Below are 12,315 nucleotides of genomic sequence, written 5' to 3'. Positions count from 1 at the left end.
TCCCTCTGTCTCTTGACTCCAAAAGCAATTTGTAGTAAGCCTATGCATTTAAAGGAAACACGGTAACTCCTTATTGTTTTAGGGGGCCCAGTGATAAATGGTCAGAAATGTTGACTATTTTACTCACAAAAGACAAGAGAGACTTTGAACCAAGTGAAAAATTATGTTCCATTTATCATTGAGATGTGAGGATTAAGGGCCAACTGAGAAAATAAAAATAAGAACTTGTAAATATACAGAGTAAATACTGGTTATAGGTGCTAAATAAGTAGCCCAACTTTATCCATGCAAAATGAATGAAGTGCTTATGTCTAAAAAATTTAGCAATAGAAAGAAGAGAGATATTATGTACATTTTGAAATTATAAGTTTTCTAAAGGACACAGAAGAAGTTATTTTCTTTTAAGGAATTATCTGTGACTTCAGGGGACTCATTTTTAAATAGGAGAAGGTAAAAATTTTATATTTAAACTATCAATTGATATAAAGAGTGGCAACAAGTTTAAAATTTTTCTATTTTCTATTTCATATTACAGTTGACTCTCCATATTCATTGGTTCTGCATCTGCTAATTCAACCAACAGAGGATTGGAAATATTAAAAAAAATTCCAGAGAGTTCCAAAAAATAAAACTTAAATTTGCTGTGAGCAGGAAATAGTTATTTACATAGCATTTACATTATGTTTACAACTATTTACATAGCATTGACGTCATTTACATTGTATTAGGAATTATAAGTAATCTAGAGATCATTTAAAGTTAAGCATATGGGAGAATGTGTGTAGATTATATGCAAATATTATGCCATTTTATGTAAGAACTTGAGCATGCCTGGATTTTGGTATCTGGGGGGTGGAGTGGGGCTTGGGACAAGTACCCCTGGGGATACTGAAGGACAATTATATTCCACTTCTGTTAGTTTCTGGTTCAGATTTTATAACCCTGTCTGTTGCTACTTGAGTAACAGTATAACATGATTTATTGCAGAAGCCTCTTTAAACTATTATAATATTACTACTACTAATAAAAAAGGAATGCCTCTCTGATAGCATAAGGCCTCAAGTGGAGTTTCCATCTCACTGAGATGAGAGGAGCATTGATGGGCACAGGTCCTGATTCAAATACAGCAGAATAGAGGGAACCATTTAGGAGTAATGAGAATACTCTAATACTGGATTTTGGTGAATTATATATTTACAATGGGTGAATTTTATGTTATGTCAATTAAATCTCAATAATGTTGTTAAAAAGCTAATTTTGCAACGTTTCAGTACTCAATAGCTCTAGATTTTATGAAGCAAACCATCCAAAACAGTAAAATAACCACTGACAATCTTCTAAGTAGTTTTTAAGAAAGGAGTTTGGTATTGTGCTTTTTAAAATTTCCTCAAAAGGGACTTTACAGACTTTTAATACAAAAAAGCTTGAATCTCCAAAAGAAAATATGAACATTACAGATATATTCCACTCCATGGTCTCTCTCACTGCTTTTTCATCCCCATGTGTCAGATTTAATAAACTAAAATTTTCAAAGAAAACAGCAAACTCAAATCCCTGTCCTTAAAATTTCACTTTCCCTTAACTTCATTCACTATTTTCAAAATTCCCCAAATGGCATTCACTGATAATAAAAGTAAATGCATCTGTCAGCAAAAGAATATTTTAAAGACATGTTGCAGTGTAGTTTAAAATTTAGTAGACATTCTCTAAAAAGTGGATTCATTCATGTATAATAAAATCTACTATCTGATATTTATCTCATCTGTTTGTGTGTGTGTGTGTGTGAGACCTTGTATCCATTCTATTAGAATAGAAAAATAATATATGTTTTCTTATTAAATTAGAAAAGGTCACTTATCTGGGAATTCTATTTATACTAGATTCTGAGCCAACTTGTTGCCAATAAGAAGAATACTCTTGTTGATTCTCAATACTTATGTATGATGTTACTAACCTGAATATTTTTCTTTCTAAAATAAACATTGTTCAGCCAGTTTACTTATTTTCTCACAATTAACTAAACTTTTTTCAAAAAATAAGTGTGACTTTTAGAAAATGTAAGCTTGGACAGTATATCTTATCTAACACTTTACTTCCACATCTTTAAGATGGATATTAATTCCTGTTGTGATGATTAAATATTATATTAATATATCTAGCCCAATACCTGGAAAAATTGTAACTGTTCAATAAATACTTAGCTTTGCTTGGTTTTCTTTTTTGTCTGAAGGTTCTAGTTATATCTAGAAAAATAACCCTTTCTTATAGAATATGGTCTTTTAATAATATGTCTGAGGTTGGGTATTTTAAAGTAGGTGCACTTTGAATTTGAGGTTGAGTTAAATCTATCAAAAGTATTGCTCTACAGCATTCAACTCAACCTCAAATTCAAAGTGCACCTACTTTAAAATACCCAACCTCAGACATATTATTAAAAGACCATATGTGGAGAAAAGGGAACCCTCTTGCACTGTTGGTGGGAATGTAAATTTATACAGCCACTATGGAGAACAGTGTGGAAGTTCCTTAAAAAACTAAAAATAGAACTACCATACGACCCAGCAATCCCACTACTGGGCATATACCCAGAGAAAACCATAATTCAAAAAGAGTCATGTACCACAATGTGCATTGCAGCTCTATTTACAATAGCCAGGACATGGAAGCAACCTAAGTGTCCATCGACAGATGAATGGATAAAGAAGATGTGGCACATATATGCAATGGAATATTACTCAGCCATTAAAAGAAACAAAATTGAGTTATTTGTAGTGAGGTGGATGTACCTAGAGTCTGTCATACCGAGTGAAGTAAGTCAGAAAGAGAAAAAAAATACTGTATGCTAACACATATATATGGGATCTTAAAAAAAAAAGGTTCTGAAGAACAGGAATAAAGAAGACGACTTTATGGAGAATGGACTTGAGGACACAGGGAGGGGGAAGGGTAAGCTGGGACGAAGTGAGAGAGTGACATGGACATATATACACTACCAAATGTAAAATAGATAGCTAGTGGGAAGCAGCCACATAGCACAGGGAGATCAGCTCGGTGCTTTGCGACCACCTAGAGGGGTGGGATAGGGAGGGTGGGAGGGAGACACAAGAGGGAGGAGATATGGGGATATATGTATATGTAGAGCTGATTCACTTTGTTATACAGCAGAAACTAACACAACATTGTAAAGCAATTATACTCCAATAAAGATGTTTAAAAAAAAGAAGTATTGCTCTACCCTTGTAATGAAGTTAAAGAGTTTACCCAAGGACCACAGTGGATCAGTCTACAGTGTAGAGAATGGAATCACTTGAGGGAAAGGTATGCCCAGATCGAGGAAGAAAGCATTTCTTTTCACCACTCCTGTGTGATGCATAGCTGCCAGAAATAAATGAAATAATAATGAAATTGGATCAAAATCAACAAACAATATGGGTCAAATAATTTAGGACTATTGCCATACTGTGAGAAAAACTGGCGATACATTTTGATAAAAATATTATTGTGGGGTGTGTTATGATACAAAAAAGTGACACCACTGAATTCCTCGTGGGCTAAATAGACTCATTTTCCAGATGCTTGCTGAGCTCATTAACTTTCCAAACTGTCTTTGCTTATTCATTTGTTTTTCCTTCTATTTCTAGTTGCCCAGCTCCACATAGCAGGATACTCTTGGACACGAAGACTTCCCTCACCAGGTAAGCCCTCACCTACAAGTGAGCTCTGTACCGGTACTCTCCCCAACACTCCCAAATTTGGAGCTCTTATTAACTCTAACCTAAATAATTGTAATATTCTCCTTATCATTCTATGTCTAGTTTCTTCCTGTCTGCCCTTTTCCACATGAGACAATGTTGCAATTTCTGGAAATTACGTTAAAATACCACAGTATTCACAGTGATATGTGTGCATATTTTTGTGTTTGCAAATTAACTATGAACTACATATTCTGAAGCCCTTGTTCTAGAGTTTGATAAGGCAATAAATACTGCTACCTAAATCTTGACTAAAGAGACTTTTACTTCTCATAAGGCACGTTAAAAATGCTTTGTCATTGGATTGAATAGCAGTGTTCATGTTTTGCAATTGATAAAGATTATTTTCACACCTCTGCATTTGGGTGAGTGGAGGGTAGAATCTTCAGACTGTACATTAGGTTTGATCTTCCTTGCAGCCTCTGGAGGATTTATCACTGATCTGACTAGAAAGGTAGTTAATTCTGCTGTCAGAATATGTTGCATTTGTCTCACAATAAAGCCTTCAAGTAAAATTTTGAAGCAACAAAAGAAGAGAAAAGAAGAGAGACAAAAATCTTTGCAGGAGATGGGAAACAGGCTGTATGACTTTTTGTGGCAAAATTGGATACTTAACACTTTTATTATAATATATCACTAAGAAGGTCTAAAATTTCACTTACCTATAATTATCTGAGACATCAAAAGGAAGCTGACAATTGTTGAAAGCCAGAATGGCTTAAGTTGATGTAAACTTCATAAATGACAATTCTTATTATTTTTGATCCTTGATCAAATATATAAATGATATTTTTTATATAAATTCCTTTTTTTCTCCATCATGTTCAAGATTCTGTACATTTTTAATTTTTAAAAATTGTTTGCTTCTTACCTCTTTGTTCATTCATAGGAAAACCCTTGGATAAATTTATTAATATGTTTATCACAATTTCACTTAGAGTAAAAGCTTAATGTCTTGAGAACATTTGACTCCATCCACAAAACTTAATATTTAAAGTACGATTCCTCTGAAGAAATTTCCAAGCTAACCACAGCAAAATTCAGCAGGACACTGAACTGTCTCCATTCTCCTCAAACATGTATGTGCCTCTTCATTCCTAACAAATAGGTAAGAAAAACTAATATATTAACCAGGCTCAAGTAATTTGGTATCAACTTTATCATTTCTACTGAAAATTATTTTTAACACACTATATTCTACCATTTATTTTATCTTCTGTGTCTCTTTCCAAACACACCTTAACTCTTGTTTTATAAACAAACAAAACCCCTCTTGTCTCTAAGAGTCTTATTTTACCACTTTGTTTAATAAAATGATGGTGATAATAATGAGATGATGACAATAATTACTAATACCTAGGTAGTTTTAAATTTTTATGAATATAGTAACTAATTTGATTTATCAACACTCTAGGGTAAGTACCCATTTTGTAGATAAAGTAAATTATGCTAAGTGGTATTAAGTTACTTGGCAAAGATCACACAGGAGAGCAGATTTAGGATCAGGAACTCTGGCTTCACATACTTTAGTGTTACCAAATAAAACTCAAAAATCAACATTATTGGAATAGTTTTATATGACCTGGTTATAAAATTTCTACCTCAGAACTTTTGTCATCCTGTCGTCCCCTAATTACATGTAGCTTCTTCTTCCTTTGAACACACATAAGAATTTTCTCTCTCTTGTAACACTTGATATTTTACTTTTTAAATTTCTTTCATCATTCACATTCTTGGCACCATCATAATATTTCCACCTCTTTAACATACATACTTGAAACATAATTAGTTCCCTTGGGTTAGTAACTCTGAAGAGTGCCCTTGGGAGTTAGGTCATAATTATAAATTTCAGACCAAGAAAGGAGCAGACATGGCAAATAGAAAATTGAAGCAGGCACAGATATCCTCTTGCCTGAGAGTAAATCATGGTTTCAAGAGTACGTGATGAGGGAAGAAAGGTTTTACTCTGCATAGATAGCATCAGCACGGTTCTAGAAGAGTTAAATACAAGGGTGTCAGTGGAGACAGGTAGGATGTTATTTGATATAACACAATAGACAGTGCAGGGACAGCCAGACAGATAGGTTCAGACTTAACATCACGGGCATTTGTCCACTAGGTGGGAGGGCTTAAGTCACATGTCATTAGTTCAGAGTTCAGAGTTTTCCAAGAGATAGTCAGGAACACAATTCAAGTTAGAATGGGTGCCTGAGCAAATTTTTTTTTTTTTTTTTTTTTTGCGGTATGCGGGCCTCTCACTACCGTGGCCTCTCCCGTTGCGGAGCACAGGCTCCAGATGCGCAGGCTCAGCAGCCATGGCTCACGGGCCCAGCCGCTCTGCGGCATGTGGGATCCTCCCGGACCGGGGCACGAACCCGTGTCCCCTTCATCGGCAGGCGGACGCTCAACCACTGCGCCGCCAGGGAAGCCCTGCCTGAGCAAATTTTAAGAGTAATAACTTAAATGAGGTTTTCTCTCACACAATTAAATGGCTAACAACAAAACAAAGCCTAAGAACAATTACCAGAATCAGGAAACAAAGACATCCTGAACGTCTGCAAGGATGACTTAGTATTTCACCTGAGGTAGCAACCTAAGGCTTCTTAATTCCTTCTGACTGAAGTCAGCCTTGAGTCAAGATAGCCTTCCAGGGCCTAGGGGTTGGACTGACCCAGGGTTACCTAATAAAGTCTCAAGTGGCAGCGCAGAAGAGCTTTCAGAGGTAGAGTGTATCAGATCCCTTAGAAAATATATTTTTCTCCGTAATGCTTTAAAATGGCACCTGAGATACTGCAAAGATTTCTTTTCAGGTTGAATTACATTAACTTGAATCCTTAAAAAGTAGATATCATTGAGGATAAGCTTGGAAGAATATCTTCCCTTTTATTACAGTTCCTTTCTAATGCATTTTTTCTTTCGCATTTTATTAAATATGAGCCTGCACTAAAATACTTTCTGATCTTCACTTCCTATGCTTTTGAACACCTCAATTCTACTTCATCTTCCCCCTAAGGTTCCAGCCTCAATTCTTCTCACATATTAAGCAAAGTGAAATTGACATTAAAGCCAGGGAAACACATCCTGCTTCATTCATACTTAGTATTTCTATGCTTACAGTCAGAAAAAAAAATAATGTACATGAACAACAGCATCTTTTACTCTTTCTAATGCACCCACTGAAGTTATTGCTATATCTTTTTTTTTTTTTTTTTTTTTTTTTTTTGCGGTACGCGGGCCTCTCACTGCTGCGGCCTCTCCCACTGCAGAGCACAGGCTCCGGACGCGCAGACCCAGCGGCCACGGCCCGCGGGCCCAGCCGCCCTGCGGCATGCGGGATCCTCCCAGACCGGGGCACGAACCCACGTCCCCTGCATCGGCAGGCGTACTCTCAACCACTGCGCCACCAGGGAAGCCCGCTATATCTTTTTTTTTAACATACTGAGCAAGCTCTTTAATTTAAAATCTCATTGTTTTGATCTGCTATTGGTTGAATCTGTGAGTGTGCAACCCAAGGCCCACTGTATGTAATTCTCCGGCTATATATATTTTTCTCCATCTTAAGTTCCCCATCTACTTACAAAGATTCTATTTCTTTTGATCTTTTCCCCTAAAAAAATGAAAACCAAATGAGCTAAATACACCTTGAGGTTTTTCTTAGAAAAAAGAAAAAGCACATCATGGCACAATAATCTCTTAGAAATACTAGTCCAGAAAGAAGATCTACAGATCTACAGAAGTTGTATTTAAACTCCAATCTGGAACAAAGTTGAATCTTTTTTTTTTTTTTTTTTTTTTTTTTTGCGGTACACGGGCCTCTCACTGTTGTGGCCTCTCCCGTTGTGGAGCACAGGCTCCGGACGTGCAGGCTCAGCGGCCTTGGCTCACGGGCCCAGCCGCTCTGCGGCATGTGGGATCTTCCTGGACCGGGACACAAACCCGTGTCCCCTGCATTGGCAGGCGGACTCTCAACCACTGCGCCACCAGGGAAGCCCCAAAATTGAATCTTATACTTAAAGTTTTCCTAAAGCAAAAAAAAAAAAAAGACGTGAAAATTTTGATAGGGTCTTTTTGTGTTTGATTACAAGATCTGTACCAGATAGTTGAATTTATTATTATTACCTCAGGTAGGAAAACTATATAAATAAAATAAGGAGGGGGATACTAGGAGAAGATTAATATAACCCAGCCATGCCCAATTTTTAAAAATAACCTTCATAGCAGAAGGTTAACCTTCATAGCAGAAGGTTAACCTTCATAGCAGAAGGTTTTGATGAAGGCACCAAGAATACACAATAGGGAAAGGATAATCTCTTCAATAGATGGTGTTGGGAAAACTGGATCCACAATAAAAGAATGAAATTGGACCCTTACATCTTTATTTTATGCACACAAATCAACTCAAAATGTATTAAAGACTTAAACGTAAGACCTGAAACCATAAAACACCTAGAGGAAAACATAGGGAAAAAGCTCCTTGAAACTGATCTTGGCAATGATATTTTGGATATGACACAAAAAGCAAAAATATACAAATGAAACTACATTAAATTAAAAAGCTTCTGTACCACAAAGAAAACCATCAACAGAATGAAAACACAACATACAGAATGGAAGAAAATATTTGCAAACTATATTTCTGATAAGGAGTTTGTATTCAAAAATATAAAGAGCTTTTATAAGTAATCATATTATAACTGAAAATAGTTAACTACATATATGCCACAAGGATAAAGACTTTCAAATATAGCTAAATTTGTATAAGCCTAAATAGATGCCTATATATTGAGGAGCACAGAATGAAAAATGATGCTTTTTTAGTATGAATATAAGGTGTTTGATATACTTAATTCTCTAAAAAATTATTTCAGTAGGAAAAGACATTTTCTTTTTATTTATTTGACACAGTGAACAACAGAAAATCATTTTTTGGTGGGTGCTACAGAGTCGGTTGCATTTCAAAGACAGAAATTCTATGGTCTCGTTTGTGTGTTTTTACACCACTATGATTCTTCAAACTGCTTAGAAATGTTTTAAAAATAAACCATTAGTTATTGGTATGAAGAAACACATGTTTTCCTTTTTTCTAATTCATAACCAGCTTCTATCACACAATTGATTTTTGTGGAAGAAGTTTACTGCCGAGTAAGCCAGCTTTGGTATAGTGGAACAGTTTGAACACTGTTCTCCATTTCAATCCACTTTGCAATACATATATTTCCCACTGCTAGGGAAATTCTAGTTTTTACATTCATTTTTTTAAGCAAGAAAAGGGTTGTGACATTTAAAACATTCTAGATGTAGATCTAAATAATTACTTTAAGTTGAATAATAACTTGAAGTGAAACCACATTTTCTGCAGCATTGACTAATCATATGGAATGATGTGATATACAAATAATTTGTAAATCACTCTATTAGAAGCTTGTTTCTTAACAAATTTCTCCCTGATTCCAGAAAAGCTTGTTAGAAAAAAAACACAACTCAGTCTAACATCCTTTGCATTTGGCACAATGAATTCAAAAAAATGATATGACATAATTGTATTCTTAGGTAATTAATCTTTTAAATTAGCCTTATTGTTTAGAGCAATTGCATAGAACATCATATGAGGAAATAATATTTGAGGTTTAAGCAAATTTTAAAATATCAGTATCATAGAAAATTGATCCATAATGTGTGTAACAGTATTTGTATGTTGAATTGTTAATAGGGCATATTTAAGTATTTTCTCTATACAGTGAAATAGGAAGACAATCATGAACAACAACAGTAGATGTAAGCGAAACTAGACTTTGCAAAGTTAAGATTTTTAAAAAGCATATGTCACGAACATGGGCAAATGCAAATATATTGTAAATAGTTCTATTCATTTATTGTAAATAAAACATAAACCTTAATTTAAATAATTAATTTTATATGAATTGTGGATATATACACTCCCTCTACATATTTATACACACACACACACATTTCTGTTAAGGTCAGGGAGCAAAAACTGAGTAAAAAGAAGAAAGGTATATTAATAAACGAACAACCCAATCAAAAAATGGACAGAAGATGTCAAAAGACATTTCTCCAAAGAAGACATACAGATGGCCAAAAAGCACATGAAACGATGCTCAACATCACTAATTATTAGAGAAATGCAAATCAAAACTACAGTGAGGTACCACCTCACACAGGTCAGAATGTCTATCATCAAAAAATCTACAAACAGTAATTGCTGGAGAGGGTGTGGAGAAAAGGGAACCCTCCTCCACTGTTGGTGGGAATGTAAATTGGTATAGTCACTGTGGAAAATAGTATGGAGGTTCCTTAAAAACTAAAAATAGAACTACCATATGATCCAGCAATCCCACTCCTGGGCTTATATCTGGAGAAAACCATAATTCGAAAAGATACATGCACGCCAGTGTTCATTGCAACACTATATACAATAGCCAGGACATGGAAGCAACCTAAATGTCCATTAACAGAGGAATGGATAAAGAAGGAGTGGTACCTATATACAATGGAATATTACTCAGCCATAAAAAAGAACAAAATAATTCCATTTGCAGAAACATGGATGGAACTAGAGAGATGATCATACTAAGTGAAGTAAGCCGGACAGAGAAAGAAAAATATCATATGATATTGCTTATTTGTGGAATCTAAAAAAATATTGCTTATTTGTGGAATCTAAAACTTATCTACAAAACAGAAATAGAGTTACAGATGTAGAAAACAACTGTATTGTTACCAGGGGCTAAGGGGGGGTGGTAAATTGGCAAACTGGAATTGACATATATACACTACTATATATAAAACAGATGACTAATAAGAACCTACTGTATAGCACAGGGAACTCTACTCAGTACTCCGTAATGGCCTATATGGGAAAAGAATCTAAGAAAGAGTGGATATATGTATATGTATAACTGATTCACTTTGCTATACACTTGAAACTATCACAACATGGTAAATAAACTATACTCAAATTTAAAAAATGAAAAAAAAAGGTAATGGAAGTTCTTCATTAAGCTGAGTTTGTTTTTTAAATATTAATACACTTATATAATTTTTGAACTCCCTATCTTCCTGTTTCTATTATCCCAGTTGCAAGCATACCTCTCTTTATTTTTAGTATACATTATAATGTCAAGCCTATTTTATAATATATATGTCAAGGTGAGTTTTTAAAATTTATTCTATTTTATATCATTTTAGGCCTTTTTCATATACAATTATTCCCCTTAATTTACCATCATGTTAACTCTTCTCCTAATCATATATTTCAAATTATGTCAGTAAAATTCTCAAAATTTTAGGTGTCCTTTTGCAGGTGTCATTGTCTTATCAAGATGTGACACACAATTTCAAATTTGCTTCACAGTGAAGAAAAATAGAAAATTTGTTGCATTAAAATATACGATTCACAACCACATTCTAGATCAATTATGTTTCTTGGTTAAATTCAATAGTTAGTGTCTCTGAAAGTGGATATTATTAGCAATATACCAAGGAAGTAAAACTAGATGAGGATTTGGAGTTTTAGTTTTAGGATTAGGCAGGACTTTCCTAATGTGTAAGAAACAGGAAATAGTACAGGTAAGTTTGTAATGATACAATCTGGTCATTTCACTTCTACTGTGATGAATGGCCTGCATATCTCATTCAGGTCCTTTTGCTACTTTCACAAGTTATGAAGTCCTGGGAGAAAGAGAGTCTGCTTGGTCAAGCAAGTATGGGTCAATACAGCTCACCTGTACTGGGGATGCTGGAGAGAGGAAAAATGGATCCTGTAAGCCAGAGCTATTTTCCTACCAATACTGTACACAATAGAACAGAGAACATCCCCCAAAAGGAAACTGGCAAATGCATAATACACAACCTAAATATGCCACAGTTAGAAATTCAAATAGTTGAATAAAATTCAGTCACATTTGCAAATATTCAGAGTTTTTAGAAAACTGAATAAATATCTTTAAGAGGTGTCAATAGATATTATTCAAGGCAGTGCATGTGTAAACATTAAATTTGAGTTCAGGTATCACTCAAGTGGATAGTTTTTATCAATAAAATGGAAGAAACGAATAACTGAATATTTGGAAGAGAAGTGAAGTTACAATATTCTTGGTAGGTTAATTCTGGAGCTGTCTCTACAACCGCAGCCAGATTAGCTGTATCAAAGCATTGCCTGAATTTGAATTTGAATTTCATATTACAAGAGGATGCACTGCATGACTAGAATTACTAGGTCCCTACTGAGTGGTGCTATCATGTAGACAAGTAGCAAAAAGAAAAGATTATTCTGCCCTATCCAATTGTGATGTGCTCGAATAGGTCTGGTCTTTGTTATACAGATAAGATTGGGACTTGATAGACTCAGCAAAGTAGAGAGTTGAAATGTTATCCTGAAAATTTCTACTGAAATAGAATACTAAATTAGATTAGGAACCAAAACCTAATTTAGGACTGAAAAAACAGAATTGGAAATCTGTTTTGTTCATGTTTATCAGATAATTATAGAACGTTTCTTTCACTTAAGGCTACACTCATTTTTTTCTTGGGACTCAATTTA

General features: G+C 34.6%; 1 long non-coding RNA gene across 2 annotated transcripts in view; it reads left to right on the top strand.

The window, feature by feature from the left end:
• The window catches only part of LOC138842940 (uncharacterized), a 226,247-nt gene that overhangs the window by 198,123 nt on the left and 15,809 nt on the right, over positions 1-12,315 (top strand). For both annotated transcript variants that reach the window (XR_011377945.1, XR_011377944.1), the window contains one exon: positions 3,642-3,695. This is a non-coding gene — a long non-coding RNA (uncharacterized lncRNA). The remainder of the gene's footprint in view (positions 1-3,641; positions 3,696-12,315) is intronic.

Source organism: Globicephala melas, chromosome 1, assembly GCF_963455315.2.
Source record: "Globicephala melas chromosome 1, mGloMel1.2, whole genome shotgun sequence".
In the NCBI taxonomy this organism is placed as follows: Eukaryota; Metazoa; Chordata; class Mammalia; order Artiodactyla; family Delphinidae; genus Globicephala; species Globicephala melas.
The sequence above is the reverse complement of the archived record's forward strand: the minus strand, read 5'-3'. Positions and strand labels throughout refer to the sequence as shown.